The following is a 13,378-nucleotide window of genomic DNA, read 5'->3' as shown; positions in this document are numbered from 1 at the left end:
AGCTTATGAGTTTTGCAAGGGGCTGAATAATTACAAAGCTGAAAAGAGAACCAGAATTTTTAACTACAATCTGCACTAAAGCGTTTAGGTATGTACCTCAGCAGTATTTCTCACCCTGAAATTTCCTTAGCATCTTAAGCTAAACCACCTCCAGTTTAATAAGGTCTCCGAGGAGGGAAAGCAGAACTGTTACCACGTCATACCACTGTGGTTTAGGTTCTACTGCCATTGTCGTTTTACCAACGTTTTTAATACTTTAGTCACACACTTTTTTCAATAAAGCAGTTTAAGTGCCTGGAATAAAAGAGTATGTACACCCAATCCATTCGGAATTATTGATGGCCAGCATTTGAGCCATGTAACAGCGTTGAAGAAAATCTGACAGCAAATCCAAATCTCAACACTCCGAGGAGCTGCTGGACGATTTCCGTTTCTGTCACAAGATTTGGTTTGTGCCCGGTTCCAGGGCTCAAGGGTTCTGACAGTGAAGGATGCTGTTCGAGGACAAAGTGCAATGTCCTCCTCCTCCATATGCTCCTGTGCGCGCACCACGAACACAAACTAAGCATACGCAGCAGCACGCTCGGAGGGGACCCGGCTCTGAAGACCACCCTGGGGATGGAAACTAAGCTTGTCATCCAAGGGGGATGCTGCTCCGCCGCCACACTCTGGCCCCTGGAAGACCCATCTCCAGCCCGAGGACACCCCTCCCCCAAGGCCCGGTGCCTCGAGCTTCCTACCTCCGCCCCGCTCCTCCCGCCCTCCTCCCACCGCCGTACGGAGGCGCAGCTCGGGGCAGTTCCTAAGTCGGGGAGGGACTGCGGGTAGACTGAGGGGCTGCGGCGCCCGAGCCAGGCCGCTATATCCACCGCGGCCCTACACCCCGCCTCCACCCCAGCCAACGGCGCTGCTCACGCCGCGGGCGGATCCGCGCCCGGCTCACCTGGGGGCCGCAGCCTCCGCAGCTCACAGGCATGTCACCGGCCCGCAACGACCAGCCGCACGAGCTGCAGAGCAGGCGGGCGCCCCCTCCCGCAGCGGCCCCCCAGCCCTCCCCCCCCTCCCCGCCCCGCGGCCCGCCCCCGGCCTGCCCACCCCCGGCTTCCGCCGCAGCAACTCCAGCCCGCAACACCTCCTAGTCCTCACGCCTCCCACTCACTCACGCGAGAGGGTGGCACGCCTCTCGCGAGAAGAACCCCGCGCCAAAGCCCGCGCAAAAGTGGGTGGGCTTTTTTAAAAAGGAAAAAAGGAACAGGAAAAACCTTCCCACGTGCTCCAGGGCAGCTAGCAGGACCGCCCCGCGCATCATGTGACCACGCCCAGCTGCCCCTCCATTGGCCAGAATCCGCTGGGTCAGGGGAGCTTTAAACTCGAGGCTGACCTTCGAACCTGCTGCAGACGTCTTGCGCGCTTCCTGGTCCGTTACCTTGGAAACTGTTTAACCCTTTCCTCTGGCAAAATATCCAAGTCTTGGCTTGCTTTCTGCAGTTTTGGTTTAAGGCCCTGCCACCTTTCCTTCGTCCCCTTGGTTTTACCGCCTGGGGTCAGCTGGGCTCCCTCTTTGCCCCAGGCTAGCTTTGCTTTCTTCTGATACCCGGGGCCCTTCTCATAGCGGCAGCCCCACCAGATCGGACGGCCCAAAAAAGGCTCATCCTTTGGGATAGCTCCGCCCCTTCTCCCCTGCATCTCTAGGGAGGATCACTCACAGCGCACCAGGCCAAGTGCCCTATCCTAACCTCAACAATTAGCATCAAGGGATCTCCGGGCCCTAGTGCTCACCCTTCCGTCGTTATGCGATATCGGAATCGGGAAGTAAAAGCATTGGTCACGGAGAAACCAAGCTCTAGATGAAAAGCTAATATGTAGAAACAAGGTAGAATCAGAAGGGCGAATCCAGTGATGTTGCAGTCTCCTCGAAGACATCTATCCCTCAAGGGTGGAAATACCTGACAGATGAGAAAGACGTTTTTAAGTGTATCCTCATTATGAGTTTTGCCCTGGTTGGGAGAAAAGGGCAGGGAAGAAAGGGTATATTCGTATGTTCATTTCTTCATTTAACAAATTTTTGTTGAGCTCCTACATATGTTAGGCACTCCTCCAGGCTCTTGATTGAGCTGCCTCGAAGACAGATAAATCTAGGTTCTAGGTAGCTTATGGGGGGGAGGGCAGAAAAATGTCTGTTAGTGTTAAGCTCTGTGCAGAGGAAATACAGTGAATGATGTGATGGTGATTGTGATGGGGTGACCCTTTTGAGGAGGAGACATTTAAGAAGTGGTTGGCTTAACAGGCATGCAAATATCAGAGGGAAGAGCATTCCAGGCAAAGGATACAGCTAATTCAAAGGCCCTAAATAGGGTTTGAGGGGGAAGGTATGAGAAAGTAAGAGGAAATAAGCTTGGAAATGCGCTTGGAGAAGTAAACAAGCATTGGTTACGTCCTGTAGGGCTTTGTAAGCCAATAAAGGAATTAGGGAGTTTATTCTGAGTGCAGTGGAAAGCACTGGAGAGTTTTAAATAGGGGAGAGACACCTATGGTTTAATTTTTTTTAAGCTCTTCGCTGCGGAGAATGGATCTTAAGGAGACCACAGAGGAAGCAGGGTGATTAGGAGATTTGTAATCTATGTAAGAGAGACTCCTGAAAATTTTTAATTTCCAATGACCTTGACATTCCTATTCTAAAATCCATTAGGTCAGAGTCCTGGTTCTGTTTGCCACCTTTTGTTAAGAACATCTAGATATCCTTCAGTTACTGCTGTTTAATTACAGTTGGAGAAATAAATGGGAAATTTTGTTACTTGGGAAAATGAATGGCCCAAAAGGAAAGTCACCTTTGATTTGTTTCCCTCCATTTACAACACACAGATAACCACCTCTTCTGTCCAAAAGTCAGTTCTAAGAAAAACCAACATAAAATGATGTTCAATGTAGATATTTATTCCTAAGTATAAGATTTGAAAAGATAGAGGTTGAAGGCTAGAAAATGAAGATGTTTCACTAACAGAAACAGAAATCAGGAGACCTGAGTTCCAACTGGAAGAACTCATTAACGGGTGACTCAACCAAATCAAAGTACCTTATCATCCTTGAATCTCAGCCTCCTCATACATAAAACAAGGCAATGAACTAACCTACACGCAAAGTGGTTAAGCCTAAATTACACTTTGGCATGCACACACCAGCAAGACGGAAGCTGAAAAGGGAAATGAAATGAATTTTTTTTTTTTTTTTTTTTCGGTATGCGGGCCTCTCACTCCCGTGGCCTCTCCCGCTGAGGAGCACAGTCTCCGGACGCGCAGGCCCAGCGGCCACGGCCCACGGGCCCAGCCGCTCCGCGGCACGCGGGATCCTCCCGGACCGGGGCACGAACCCGCGCCCCCTGCATCGGCAGGCGGACTCCCAACCACTGCGCCACGAGGGAAGCCCCTGAAATGAACTTTTATAAAAACCTAACAGAGTCGTCAGCACATGCCAAATGAAATCGGAAGTGCACACACACACACACACACACACAAACACCCACCCCAGCTGAGGAACTATGAAACTGATTAATACAGATACCAGGAATGTTTCCCTAAGAAACCTTGGCCTTCTCAGAGTGTGAAAACGGAAGCATTGCCACCTGCTCAACCTCATACTCCCTTTCTCTGTAGCTATTTTGAACCTATCTAGTATTTAGTAAATAATGATTCACCTTTTCCTAATCAAGATTTAAGAACTAGAAAAGAAATGTTTAAAAGATCTGGAGCAATATTTTAAACTTAACACCTTGGTTTTAATGAAAATAAGATTGCAAGAAACATTGTAGCGTTATTTTGAAAGGAAAAGTGCTGAATGAGAAAAGGTATTATTTTAACATATTAAGATCATTCTTTTAAACTGCTGAAGGAACTGAGTACTCCTTTGAGTGCTGTTTGCAGTCCTTATAATGATTAACTGAAACAGCTGCTTGCTACTGCTAGTTTAGATGAACAATGGGCTCAACTCTACCATTCTAACCTAAATTAATACAGCCATAAATCCTCCCAAGTCACACTAGCAAGACAGTCACTGTGGTGTCTCTTGCCAGCTACCATTATTTTGAATCCAACGAATATAAAGTGAGAAGAAATTAGGGTTGAAATCCATTTCTACAGGTGTCCCTAGTTCCTGGATTGTTTTTATTTTCTTTTTTAACAGCCTTATTGAGCTATAATCCACATACAATACAATTCACCCAGTTAAAATGTACAGTTCAGTGGTTTTGGTATAGTCCCAGAGTTGTGTAATCATCACCAGAATCTTATTTTAAAACAGTTTTTCCCCCCACAAAAGAAACCACATACCCATTAGCAGTCAATCCTCCACCTTGTCCCCAGCCCTAAGCAATGACTAATCTATTTATGCGTTTATAAATTTGCCTATTCTGGAAATTTCTTATTAACAAAACTATCCAATATGTGGTCTTTTGTGTCTCACTTCATTCACATAATGTTTTCAAAGGTCAACCATGTTGTAGCATTTATCAGGACTTCATTTCTTTTTATTGCCCAACCGTGATTCCATTGTATAGATATAGCACATTTTATTTATCAACTTATCAGTTAATAGGCATTGGATTGTTTCCACTTTTTGCCTTTCTGAATAATGCTGCTTTGAATATTTGTGTACAAGTTTTGTGTGGATATTGCTTATTCTTTTTTTAATACTTTAGAAAATAAAATATATCCAGTTTACAAAGTCCTTTTTTTTTTTTTTTTTTCCTATGTAACATAATGTATTCACAGGTTCCAGGGATTAAGACAGGGACATCTTTGGAGAACCATGATTCAGCCTCTGCCATGTGGGGAATTAATTCATTCATGCCTTCAGCTACAGCATTAACCATGCCAGGCTCTGCAGTGTAAAAAAAAAAGAACGCTATAGTTCTCTATTTCAAGGATTTTACAGTCTAATCTTTTTTTTTTTTTTTTTTTTTCCTAGCACAGCTACTCCTCTCCTAGCTTTGTCTTTTTTGCCTGCTGTTTGAAATATGTGCACTCTATCCCCAGAGGGTTGGCATTTCTACTTGGGTAATTCACATCTGACCATGTCACTCCCCTGTTTAAAACCGTTCAGTGGCTTATTATGGTTCGGCCCATGATCTTCCTAACTTTCTCCTCTGCCCTGATATCATTCTCCTTCTTAGACAAGTCTTCCTTTCGCTTGCTTGAAATAGGGCCAGACCCTCCCTGCTTCAGGGCCTTCCCACAGGCTGTTCCTTCAGTATTAATGTGCTTTCTCTCACCATCCCCCCTTAGCCTCTGAATGCCCATGAATCCTCAGCATCCTGCTCTACTCTCATTTCCTCAAGAACTCTTGTCCTAACTCCCCAGACTAAGTAAGATCCTCCTTATCTAGGACTCTCTACTTTTTCTTCAAAGCATTCATCAACTTAAAATGATTTCTACTGGAGTAATTATTTGGTTAATGTCTGTCTCTATCCTCTGCTAGATAGTAGGATCCCTGAGCAAGAACCACATCTGTTTTTAGTTATACATGCCTGGTACATAGCAGGTGTTAGTAGTTATTCAATAGCTATTCAAAGGAAGGAAGGAAGGGAGAGAGGGAGGAAGAAAGAGAGAGAAAGAGAGAGAGAAAAAGGAGGAGGAGGGGGAGAGGGGGGAGGAGGGAGGGGAGAAGTAGGAGGAGAGAAGGAAGGAACAGGGAGGAGGAAGAGGAAAGGGAGAAAGGAAGGAAGGAAGGAAAGGAGTTCTATTTTACCTCTTTTGCTAGACTTGAACTAAATTTTAGGCTCACGATGGAGGCGCTTGGGCCCACGGTGCCACCTCAGCAAACCAAAACTTAGAGAACTTTCATGTCCCTGTACATTGTCCACTAGACCAGAAACAGTATATCCAGTCAGCCAATCCCCAAACGCCAAGCCAACTCTGGACTTATTTCCTTGTTCCTTCTCTTCCCAAGCAAGATCAACTCTGTGGCTCCCCAATCAGATATTTTCTATTTTTCTTTTCCGTGTTCTTTATTCTTTATCCTATAAAAAGCTTCCTGGCTTCCACTCCATTTGGCAGTTCTCCGAATGGAGACCGTCTGCTTCATGAAAAGGTAGTTTATTTGTATCACCTAAATTGTTTTCTTTAGTCTTTTTTTTTTAACACCAGGAATCTTCAGTAAAGTCTTGATAAATGTTGTAAGCCCAATCTGTGCTGTGGCAAAGGGAATTAGTAGAAAGCCTGTCCCATGCTTGAGATGGTGTAGCAGGGGACACACATGTCCCCTGCCCACGCTCCCTGCAGAAGCGGGTATAGAGAGGGGAAGGCCAGTGGTGTACAGTGAAGCTGAGGCAGCAGAGTGACAAGTCAGAGAACACAGGCTGTGTCTAAGTGCACCTAACAGTATGCCTAGGAAAGCCTCACATGTCCCCAGGACACATTCTAGTGGGCTAATTTCTAGCAATCAAGTTAGTAGCTGGTGGTGTCTCCTCCAAAGTAATTTTGCTATTTAATGGAAATGTTACTTTCACTTGCTTACATAGCCTGACCGAGCCAAGACGTTTGGTTTATCGGCGCATGAAAGAATTATGGCCCAGCACGGATGAATGATTTGTTCTTGATCACTGGGGACACTAAATGTCATAGTTCTGACTGAAATTAGCTGGTTCAATCTGGTCCTACCTTTCCGCAGAACACAAAGCTAGCTACTCAGTGTAATCCTCCTAATGACCTTTTGACTACAAAGGATACAGGAAAAGATAATAGAGCAGACTACCTTTTCTGCTGGTTGCTTTACAAATATTATTTAGTAATAATAAACCACTGTAAAATATTTGGAAAGTGGGAAAATATGAAAATTATAATTTCATCAGCCATTTAAAAACAAAAATCCTTTTTAAATTTAAAAGATGAAGTTTCTCATTCGTGACTGTTTTACTAGCATGTATATTACACCACAGTCTGTTGTATCGTTTATAACGTATACTTACCTTACTCTTTTGTAGTGAGTCTCTTGAAGGACAAAACTCATCTTAACCATTCTTATAACATGATACCTAGTAATTTTTTTTTATTGGAGTTGATTTACAATGCTGTGCCAATCTCTGCTGTCCAGCAAAGTGACTCAGTTATACACATACAGACATTCTTTTTTTTTTTTTTTTTTTTTTTTGCGGTCCGCGGGCCTCTCACTGCAGTGGCTTCTCCCGTTGCGGAGCACAGGCTCTGGACGCGCAGGCTCAGCGGCCATGGCTCACGGGCCCAGCCGCTCCGCGGCATGTGGGATCCTCCCGGACAGGGGCACGAACCCGCGTCCCCTGCATCGGCAGGCGGACTCTCAACCACTGCACCACCAGGGAAGCCCCAGACATTCTTTTTTAAACATTCTTGTCAATTATGGTTTATCCCAGTAATGTTTATATATATATATATATATATATATATATATATATATATATATTAGTGAATAATACAGGTGATAATTCAGAAGTGCCACTCCAAATTAGACATCTTGAATTAGCAAAACCAATTTGAGTACTATTATATATCCTACTCATATATAATAATTCTTCTGATTTAAAACATCATAGGCATAGCTAAATTACTAGCTTAACTTCCAATATGTAAAATACAGATATACCATCTTTTAAGAAAACATAATGTGTAATTGTTTGAAATTCAAAAACAAATAATCATGTCTAAATGTAATTACTTCCTAAGACAGTTTTTAAAATATCAGTGCCCTGCTGATTTGAAATAGTTGGTATAGAGTTAATTATAAAATAGAAGAGCAAAGGTTCATAAAACACTTATGTTACAGACCTTTCTAATTCAGGGAAGCACAAAGGTAATCAAGAATTTTTAAAGCATTTAGTATAATTAAATGGAAAAATAATTTACAAAAACATTTGTGTACAACTTTTCAAAAATATCATTTGCAAAAAGTGAAATAGACTTCCTCTTCATATGAGCCAACAGCATATATGTTTACTACATAAAAAAGGATATTAGATGACTTACCCTGGATTAGGTATCTAAAGGGCAAGGGAAGTCCTTTGAATATTGTCGTAACCTTATGACAAGAGAAAACAGATCCTAGAACAAGTTGTTCCTGGGACTATCATTCCTTGTTGCTTGGCTGCTTTGCTTTTCAAATGAAACATTAACTTAACCGTGAGATAAGAGCATCGTATTCATTAGTTAACTCACATGAAATTCAACAGAAATATCCTTATGTGATTAAATCTTTAAAAGTAGGTAATACTCATACATACGAAATATGAATACTGCATGCCTACTTCTGGCCCCAGAAGCATTAAACACTATAGTAAAAATCTAGGCTGAAAAATCACAGAACTTTTAAGATACCCTGAATGCTTCCTAGGCTTTAAGAAATCCCTGTTCTTTGTGGGATTTTAAGCCATTAAATTGTGCTAGAGATGTCTAGTCTAGCCCCATCCTAGTTTTTGTTTTTTCTTTTGCGATACGCGGGCCTCTCACTGTCGTGGCCTCTCCCGTTGCTGAGCACAGGCTCCGGACACGCAGGCTCAGCGGCCGTGGCTCACAGGCCCAGCCGCTCCGCGGCACGTGGGATCCTCCCGGACCGGGGTACGAACCCGCGCCCCCTGCATCGGCAAGTGGACTCCCAATCACTGCGCCACCAGGGAAGCCCCCCCCATACTAGTTTTGATCCCTATTTGCTTTGGATCCCCTGGGGTTGTCCTAGAACGGATTTGCTCCTCTTCCCCGCAATGAAACCTGTGAAATCAGCCAAACTTCCGGAGGATAACTAGGAGTCCTCATGGTCAGTTCTCATGAACTTCAAAGCAACCCACCATCTCTGCTTTACTGGCCTACATCACTTCATGGTTAGCACTATCCTCTTCCTCTGAAGGATGTGGCTACCGAAATATTTTAAAAATGCAACCTTAGGCTACATGAATGCTAGTATGATGCTCAGAACAAAAGAGGTGGTGGCCCTACTCTACTCTAAGCTAGTCAGTCCACACCTGCATTAACCAGTGAGATATGACCAGAGGTGAGGGGGTAAGAAAATATGTCATAGGTAAAATTTCACCTGTGTATTTCACTTGGAGAAGGGAAGATTCACAGGGATATAATAAACTGAAGTCGAAATACTGTCATACAAGAAATGTCTTAGACTTCTGTTCTTCCAGAGGGAAGGGAGTAGATCTGAGTTCAAATACAAAGCGGAAAATAATTAGCAGTGTCTTAAAATGTAATGGGTTATCTTTATAAATAGTGGATGTCAAATTTCTTGAGATGTGCAATTTTTTATTTTTATATCTTGTTTTTTTGTATTCTTTTTTATCTTTTTTGGACTACGTACTCACATTGAGCTTCACTTCCTCATGCTCATGCAATTTATTTTTAAGATATGCTTTTTAGAGCCCAAATTGGTAAGGGCCTAATCTCTGACTTTGTCATATTTTGCTCTTATTTCTAAATTGATTTAAAAGTTCTTCCTTTTTAAAGCCTGTCCTTATCTCACATTTGATTGTACAGGTTGCTATCCTTATCAGTTGCTGTAATAAGATTCTTACAAAGATCTTGTTATCTCAAAACATCATGCCTAAAGGCAGGGCATAATGGGTGTAACAAGATTCCTACAGAGCTCCTGTTTTACACTTTAACCACCTGTAATTCTTGCTCCCTTTTTCAGATGGTCAGTAGCTATTCTGAAATTCCTGTATAAACTCTTGATGAAAATAAGATGTGCAATAAATAAAATATGACAGAATACCACACCACCTTTTGTGTATGGCTTGAGGAAATGTCATTCTTTTATGGGAAAGAGAAGTCAACATTTTACAAGGTACTACTTGGGCTTTAGTGTCAAACCCTGTGCCCTGCCAACTTCAATATTAGTCTGAATTTTTTATAACTGTTCTTAATTATCATGAACATTTCTTGCTCACTTTACTCTTTATGTGATTCTAAGAATTCAGCTAAGTTCCAAGAGGAACAAATGTCCTCAGCTGATGTCTGCTGAAATGTACATTATCCTATTCGATTCTGGATCATTATTACCTCTCCACACCAGCATCCTCTGAAGTGCCTGCATTTCTACCTGGTCTCTACCGAAAAAGTCAATGCAGCTTTCTGCTACAGCATCCCTTCATTAAAACATGACCGGACAATGCCATTTTGCAAACAGAGAGCTCTTTCTGCAGAAATAATTGATTCTTAGATACCATTCGGAATCTGTACACCAGCCCCTTCTGCCAGGACACGGCAAATGCTTCCTCTCCTTGTTTTTAACAATCTGATTCACCACCTCCCCTGGGGACAGGGTTTTGTGACACCACAATGTTCCGTCCTCTGATCCAGCCTGTATTCCACCTCCTGTCCCTCCTCCTGAAATGGCAATAATATATGAAGAGACCAAGCAAATCCTCCACCTGCCCTCAGGGAGAAGTCTCTCTCAAATTACCTGCAAGCCATAGAAGATTGTCATGACTCGTGCCCTCTGTTCATTTGTTCACCTTGGCCAACTTGGGTTCTACTTTCCCTGACTCACGACTTCTGACACCTGCAGGTCAAAAAGTGAAAGTTACAGGATGTAATGATGTACAAGATATACATAAGAACAAACACCTGCTGGGAGAAGCCAAAGGCTTTCTGTGTCCCCTGCCAAGCATTCAGTTTCCCTGGGCCACCTTCATGATGGATTTCCTCATTAAACACCCTGCCTCTCAGTGATATAACACCAACTTCATGGCTGTTCCAATAACAAGTGGCTCACTTCCACCTATGCCAGGAGCCACTGGGATACTCATATTGGTCATGTTTTACCTCTATAAAGGCAGCAACAAAATTGCTCCACTCTGAGGACCACTCCCTCCCCCCAGGCCCCAGTATTTACATTCAGGGTCACTTTACATCCTGTTTTTGCCTGGTACAATCATACACAATCCTGGTATAATCACAGTTTTTGCTGTTATTAATGCCTCTTTTCTTTCTCAAAAAAGTCTCTCTGTAAACTAAATTATAATGACACCCTATTTATATCCTGCCTTAGACAGACCCTTTTTTACCTGCCAGGTCAAAATGGACCTGTCTCGGATACCACTCCAGACTGCTAGCCAGACAGAAATAACCAGCCAGACCCTAAAGCTATATCTTCAGCCCCACTCTTCCCACTACCAAGGTAACTAATTGGTCATTTCTCCTTCCCACCATCTAAATTGTTTATTTAAATGTCATCCACCCTTACCTCAGAATATCAAATATACATGAACTACATTTTCTAACCAAGGTACTTCTTGGATTTATTTCTCTTTGTCAGTGTTTTTAGCTATAGAATATGTTGAGGAATTCTAAGCCACAAAGGGTAACTGACAAACTTTCTCAGGGAAGCCAAAGTGACCTTCAAATGTTATGTCAGCAGTGGTACCCAGGGACAACCCTATTGGCATGTTACTAAATCTCAATACCATCCTGGTAATTTCACTCCTTACAACCTTTCACAAAGCTAAACGGCACCCTTCTCATCTTCTCAGCATTAAGCCTATCATATTGGTGACCTACAACTACAGCTCCTAAAAGCTCTCAAATTCTACAACTCTCCAATCTAACAGCCTCTCCTTTATCCTGCCAGATTCAAGTCCCACCCTTCACACTAATAAAAGATATTTAGGAATACATAGTTCATGTCATACCAGATTCTTGGATGCACTGGAAAAAACTCCAGTATTTCAATAAATGGTATACGAGCAGAAGACCAGAGCTGAGAGCCTACCATCTCATCTCCGCTTGTCATTTGGAGTCTTTGGCCACTGCCCTACACAGAAGATGCAGAATCCCACAATGCTGAGATGTCTACTGCCATCTGGTGTCTAGAAAACGAATTAGTCCACTTGGAGGAAGTGGCATCACCTCCTATCCCCAAGGGTCTGACTCCCCCTGAGAACTCCTGAAAAGGCATTTGGCAGGAAGCCTCCATAGGATAAATTTTTCTCCACACTGACTCTGCCTAGCTCCTGCTTCACCCATTATCTTTACCTCTATGCAACCTACTTGACAGCTGTGCTACTTGAAGGCAGACAGGGACTGTGTGTTGTTTATAATTGATGTTTCCTCTGTCACAGAATTAGGCAATAGGCATCGTTTGGGCAGCAGACTCATCTCTGCTACTCCACTATATCTTTTAGCCCTCTCTTTTCATATGCTGGTCTGGAGGCTTGGTGTGAGGAATGGCAACAAAAAGTGGAGCTCTGGGATCAGAGTTAGTAGCCTTGAGGATAGTGGAGCTGCAGGGTGCGGGTGATCCAGTTGCTAATGAGTCTAAATCAGGCATGAGCTGTAGTAGTCTCTAAAAGTGCAATAAGCAAAGAGGTCTTAGAAGAAGACACCTAGGTAGAGCCAAAGAGGAATCTTCAGAGAGCAGAAAGACCACACTGTTCAAATGCAGGGCTATTCCAGAGATCTAAGGCAAAGGGTTGCTGACATGTTGTATTTCACAAGGCAAGTAGCTTGGAAGCATGCCATCCTGGGTGTACGCTTAAAGGACTCATGATGCCCCAGTCATCTCTAAGACAGCATTATATTTCCAAGAAATATAGACATATTATAGACCTTTAGGTCTAAGGAGTGAGGGAAGGTTAAGAGAGACAGCTGTGTCCTAATAAGTGTTTTTTGTTTTGAAGGCCTGGATCTCAAGAGCATTTAATTTGATCAGTCTGACACAGGTTAGGAAGGAAGTCTGAAAGCTTAGCAAGTACCGAGAGCTGTGAATTTTCATCATTCTTAGCTGGGCTATCTATTACACTCATCCACTAGATTGGGACAGGTTTTAGACAACAGAGCTGGGTGGAAATCCAATCTGGAACTCAGAGTTCCATATCCCCAAAATAGTTCATGAATGCAGCAGGTGTCAAAGGATCTAACAACGAGTATAAGAGGTTATCCAAAAAGCGGACAAATCCAAGCTCAGGGAACCTAGGCTCCGGAGACACTCAGAAATCCAGGCTGACAGCTGGCAGGAACTAAGAATGTGTATCAACAAATAAAATAATCTCTATCCATATGGGTGCAGAAGTAGGACATCAGATGAGGAAGAGAAATGGCCCAAACAAGGGAAGCTTACATTCCTGGATCAACTCCTTAGTTACCAAGGACCTCAGGTTCAATGAAAAGAGAGGAATCAATCATATTTATCAGCAACCAAGTTATTAAATGGAGACATAAGATCAGAGTGAACAGAAGTTTTGAAGTTAGGATAAATCCTAGAACCTGGTTCAGGTTGTTTTGCCAGGAGAATATGGAGGTAGATGATGGGAACTATAGTTTTAAATTATGAAACATTTAAAATAATAAAATAAACTAAAGGTAATATAACAGATTTTTTTTTAAGTAAAATGTTCCAGGTACAGTTAAAGCTTTATTCT

The 13,378-nt window shown here is 43.0% G+C and overlaps 1 protein-coding gene across 1 annotated transcript in view; it reads right to left on the bottom strand.

Annotated features, from left to right (window-relative positions):
- The window catches only part of AKAP11 (A-kinase anchoring protein 11), a 55,085-nt gene extending 53,406 nt beyond the window's left edge, over positions 1 to 1,679 (bottom strand). Inside the window, exon 1 of the mRNA XM_007468616.1 lies at positions 1,390 to 1,679. The gene's annotated coding sequence lies outside the window, so the exon portion shown is untranslated. The remainder of the gene's footprint in view (positions 1 to 1,389) is intronic.
- Between the last annotated feature and the right edge of the window lie 11,699 nt (positions 1,680 to 13,378).

The sequence above is a fragment of the Lipotes vexillifer genome, unplaced genomic scaffold (assembly GCF_000442215.2).
Source record: "Lipotes vexillifer unplaced genomic scaffold, Lipotes_vexillifer_v1.1 scaffold479, whole genome shotgun sequence".
Lineage (NCBI taxonomy): Eukaryota > Metazoa > Chordata > Mammalia > Artiodactyla > Lipotidae > Lipotes > Lipotes vexillifer.
This window is presented reverse-complemented; position numbering and strand designations above follow the sequence as displayed.